Genomic DNA, 5640 nt, shown 5'->3' on the forward strand with positions numbered 1-5640 from the left:
TTTTGTTCCTCAACATGAAGGTGGAAAAAGATAAGGGAACAACTCACATGATGAAAACTAGTGGAATGATTTAATTATTTTAAAACCAATTAGCTCAAATGGCAGAGCGTTGTGCAATGCACAAGGTGTGGGTTCGACTCCCATGTTGGTTATTGACTGCTACGGTTACTTCAAAGCCTAATTGGTATTTCTCTAGTGGCCTTTTGGGTTTTGGCCTTTTCTGTCATGCCCAATTGCACCCAATTTAGATAATTTCTAACATTGACTTTACAAAGGACTCAAAATTGTAATCCTTTGCTCCTTTAGTGGCTCTGCACGGCGTTTTGGCTTATGCACGCCGTTTGTGCACATCTAAGTTTGAGCTTCTTCTACTCATCCTCAATTTTGCACATCTGAGTACGGATTTGGCTAACTCATCCTCAATGTTATTGTACTTAAGTTTAATACACTAGATTCTTAAATTAACTAGGCTATATGAGATTCGAACTCATACCTTTGTGCAAGATTTGCACATTGCTCTCCCATTTGAGCTAATAGCCGTTAAGATATACGAGTACATAACAAAGATTAAATAAGAGGAACCTTAAGCTAATAGCCTTTAGATATGCAACAATGAAAAGCCTAACTGCGATTGATCAATGTGATGAACGCCTAGATTCATTACCATATGACTCGTGATTGTAGAACGGGCATCGAGAACGAACTTAAATACGATTCTATTTCTACCATTTTGCGATAAGTACCGCTTTGCCTTCTCTTTTCCAGTTCTATTATTTGTTTCGGTTAGACGGAAAGTCTTGTATCTTTTGGTTTTCATTGCATTCAGGTCTCCAAAATGCTGTCTGCTAGTTTCTGTTAGACAAAAAGTCTTCATCTGTTTGCATTCAGGTCTCCACAACGCTGTCTTCTACTTATTTCGGTTAGACGAAAAGAACTGATAACCTCATCTGTCTTCTACTGTGAACCTCTTTTGGTTTTCATTGCATTCAGGTCTCCAAAATGATGTCTGCTAGTTTTCATTGCATTCAGGTCTCCAAACATGCAAACTAATCGCCATTGAAAATTTCCTAAAACCAAAATCCAGAATAACAAATTAAGCGAGTTAGTTAGGTGGATAACACTTACCCTTAAGGCCTTTATCTAAATAGCTGAAAAGTGAAGATAGCTAACATCTGTAACATAACTTGTGCTCATTCGGTCAAAGTGTCAAACTGAAATCTTTTCTTGTTGGTCCTTTATCTAAATAGCTGAAAATTTGCCTTGGTAGGTAACAAAATTGAATGAAGCTCTTTTCCCTTTTCTAGAGATTTAGTTGATGCACATGTCGAGATTGCGCTAGCCATGGTAACCCCATTCGGTTGAACATTGACGAAAAGCATCTCCCTAAAGAACTGTAACGTTTCATCTATCCTATTCTTTTGTGCAAGGTCAGATACTAATGAAGTCCAGGTGAATACATCAGGAGACATTCCAGAATCACCCATCTTTCGCATAAATTCCATGGCAACATCACAATCACCAGACTGACTATAACCAGCAATCAGTATGTTCCAAGTTATCAAGCACGGCTCAATTCCCTCGTCTCTCATCAAATTAAACAACATATGTGCTTTGCCATTCTCACCTCTCTGACAATATCCAGATATCAAAACATTCCAGCTCACAATACCCCTTTCATTTATCTCCTCAAACAACTTCTCAGCTAAACTCAATTCACCACACTTTGCATACACAGCCAATAAAGCATTATCAATCCGCCTAGACGACCTCATCCGACCTCGAATCACAAGGGAATGTATCAACGTCCCAGTCCCGAAATCCCCACAATTCCCACAAGCCTGTAAATTTAAATATGCCTGAATCTGACTTAAACCACACAAGGAAACTTGCTATAGACACTGAAGGCTAGCATTTCCTTATCAGGAGTACCAACATTTAACTTTCAAGCTTGCTGTAGGATCACTTCACAAGTTGCCGCGATAAATAATACTCCGTTCAGATTATGATGAAGACTAGTATTATTTGAGAACTAAGTCTTTTAACATTTAAGATTTGATCAAGGAATTTCCTGCAAGCGATTGCAGACAATGACATGGCTTCCTAACAAGATCTTGTGATGAAGATGATTTATTAATGCTCACATCGAGAGAATCATCATCGCGTATAGCATGCAAGAGATGCAAACTAGCTTTACTTCAATATAATGCAAGAGACTGGTATTTTCTTCTTCTAAACAAAACATGGCATGTTTACATGGACAAGCTATAATTAGGACCCTTACATTTGATTTAAGAAAATAAGGCGGTCGGGACAAATAACTCGTAACTTTAATTATGTTCACTCAATAGATTGATGTAAAACCTTAATGCGAAGCACAATTCACGGACATATCACAGTCTTAGAGGAGTTATGTGAAAGGGATTGCTTTTATATGCTATAGTTTTATTTCTTTATCAACAACAAAGCCAACTAACTATAACGATTAAGAATTAACAATAACAGATCTATTTCTCTAAAAACAAAAAAAGGATGTGAGATCTAAATATGTCTTTCGATATATAATTATAATTACAGTGACAAAATTAGTGAGCAAAGCCTGCAAACCGAAAGGAGTTCCCTAAGGCTTTATATCTCATCGATTCGGCTAACACCTCTTGTGTGATCCTGTGGAAATCCCAACAACATCTCCATATCACTAGGTTCAAGTACAGCAACCTTGTACTTCCCAACCCAAACCAAGTTCCATTTCTTGCATTGTTTCATAACAAAATCTATGTCACTTGGAGACGGCGTGCACTGATTCCACACGCTTCCTAATCCTCTCCGTAAGTGGAGCACTTCCTATACAAGTTAAAAGGCAATTTAACTTTTCTCTTTTGTCCCAAGTGGGCCACCATTTTTTTGTGGATGGGAGTGCCTCATGTATGGTTTTGGGGGGAATAGGAAAAAGAGGCTGTCTGTTTTCTATAGGAAGGTTATGTATATAACCCCTTTTTCGAAAGCAATTTCTTGAGAAATGAAGAGAGTCCACAAACTCGGGTTCTATGTCATACAAAAACCGGGAAATCTGATCCCAAACTCCCTTTGGAGTGCAGGCGACGTTTTCGTAGTAGAAGTAGGGAGGACCAGAAGCTAGTTTTGGGATCTCCCTCTTAGTTACCCTTGTTGAGTAACCAGGAATCCCAAAGCCAATCATATTGTTTGGCATTGGCAGATTGATTGAATCCCTGATACGCACACTTTGAACCAGTTTACGGGGTTGTTCTATGGACCCAAAACTAGGTTTTCTCTTTTGGGGTGTTAATGTAGGGGCATTAGTGTCAGTCTTCACTGTTTGAGAGGCGAATATGAAGTCGGTAAGTTCGTCTAGTGGAGCATTAGATCCTGAAATGCAAGCCATATATCAATCAATTTACCAAACAAACGGAATCATGTCAATTTATATAAAAATAATACTTCATTGCTAACTCAGGAAAATAAGTTTTGAAATATACACTGGCCAGCACCAGAATTTGAAAAGATAAAACAATATTTTGCTAACTCACCACATTGCTCGATAGCCTTTACCACATCAACATATTGATAACCCATGCCAGTGAGGCGCGAAAGTGTGTCTACCGTTATATCTTCCTGCAAGGCAAAACGGATGGCATTTACTAGTAGAACTTTTCTAGCTTAAGAAAACCATTCCTGATCGCCAAGCCAAAATTTCACCAGGAAGAAAGTAGATTGAAACTTGTTGAGTGTCAAACAACGGTAACATGTAAAAAAGACATTCAGGACATAAGGTATAGAAAAATGAAGTTAACAAAGTTCATTGCTAATCCAAAGTTTTGCCCTTTAACATGGATATACTGGCAACATTGTGGAATAAGGAAGAAAACAAACTAGCAGATTTCCAGCAGTTGTACAGAATATTTCACATTTTTCTTTTAAAACGAGAAAGATACAAGGCACATAGCTAAGCAATGTAAAGATATTATCACACTGAAAGTAAAAGAAGCATTACCAATGGGTAACAAAACCACTTACAGGATAAGAAAGAAGGGTGTTCAAAATTGCTTCAGTATCCTCCTCCCCTGCCAATTATAGGTTCAGAGCATTAAACAATCAATGGTATTCAAAAAAGGATAATATGTCGATCTCAATCAACGGAAGCATGACAAAGATTATCACCATTCTCCTTAAGTGCTCGAATCACCAGCTTCTCATTAAATCCCATTGCGACAAAATGGTCAAGAGCAGCTGGATTCTGACTTGAAGATGAAGATGATATGTCAGCCTACAAGCATTGAACATGATCAGCCTTCTTGTAAGCTATGATTGACACAAAAAATAAAAAATAAAAAAGGCATTTAACAGAGAAGAGCTATACAAAGATGTGAATGGACATCTTGAGGAGCAAGATTCTACTACTTTCATCCCAAATTATCTTCTGTTTCGGCTTTGATGATCAACTAATGACAACTTGGGGCATTAGCTACTCAAAATATATGTATAGTAGTACGTACAATGTAACATTCAACATGATTGGTTTATTTAAAAGTGGTAGCATTCAAAGATTGCATTTCGAAAGTAGTAGTAGCCATATTACTGAGATTGGATGGAGGGAGTAGTTCGCAAACCTCAAATCAAATATAACTCGGGTTACCCATCAAATGTATTATGTATAAAAATTCACTTGATCACAACATATATAATGAAAGGCTGAAACAAAACAAGTACATACTTGATCATTTTCAATCTCTTGAAAGTATTCCATCTCAAGCTCATCATCGTGTCCCACTCGTAGCTTTCCACCGAACTAACATTAGTAAGATCCCCGCAAGCAACACAAATATTTTGAGAGAACAAATGACACCTTGATATTATTAATCGCTACAGGAAAGACAATGCGAAATCCAAATTCAAACCCTGGAAGCATTATTTTTGTTCCTTAACTTATAATGGGTGACAACAAACTAAGCCCAAGAGAAAAAAAAAAAAAAATGTCATCCGATCCACACGTTAATGTAATCATGGGCAAATAAATATGCATTGTTTAGCAGGTTTTTAGTAAGGTGACCACCAAGACATAATTAATCTAAAGACAAATCAGATATCGTTAATATACAAGCTCTTGATGATTATTAACTCATTACCAAAAGGATTAATTCAAGGGAGGGACACAATTAGAGGCCCAAAATAGATATCCAAAAGCAGAAGAAAACACACCATTATTGTGTTAAGATGACACTTCCACTTAATTAGTACTGCTCTTGAGACTTTCTTGCGGGAGGAATTATCACTCTCTACTTTGTTCCTAAAAAGCATGCAAATAGAGAAACGTTAAAATTCAATAATCATGCACAACTCCTAACCGGCATAGTTTTTGGCCTCATTAAAAACAAGGCGGTTAAATCCGGCCAGAGTCATTTTCAAAACCGGCATACTTAACAGATTCTTCTATGTTTTTATTAAAATACTCCTTTACAAATGAATAAAGTGTAAAGAATCTGTTGAGTCGGAGACTCGGAGGTTGTATTTCGTATTTCGTATTTCGTTTAGGACTGCAACTCCGTTGATGATTTAAAGTTTTAAACCAAGTCAATGAACATGAAAAGTTTCATTAAAAGCGTAGGAAACAAAAACCCATCGTGC

At 37.2% G+C, this 5640-nt stretch overlaps 1 long non-coding RNA gene across 1 annotated transcript; it reads right to left on the reverse strand.

Annotated features, from left to right (window-relative positions):
- Positions 1-3998: 3998 nt before the first annotated feature.
- LOC141630424 (uncharacterized) lies at positions 3999-4775 on the reverse strand. Its single transcript, XR_012537484.1, has 3 exons — positions 4730-4775; positions 4177-4282; positions 3999-4079 (listed from the first exon to the last, which is right to left on the reverse strand). It is a non-coding gene; the product is annotated as an uncharacterized LOC141630424 (long non-coding RNA).
- Between the last annotated feature and the right edge of the window lie 865 nt (positions 4776-5640).

This window comes from Silene latifolia, chromosome 2 (assembly GCF_048544455.1).
Source record: "Silene latifolia isolate original U9 population chromosome 2, ASM4854445v1, whole genome shotgun sequence".
Classification (NCBI taxonomy): domain Eukaryota; kingdom Viridiplantae; phylum Streptophyta; class Magnoliopsida; order Caryophyllales; family Caryophyllaceae; genus Silene; species Silene latifolia.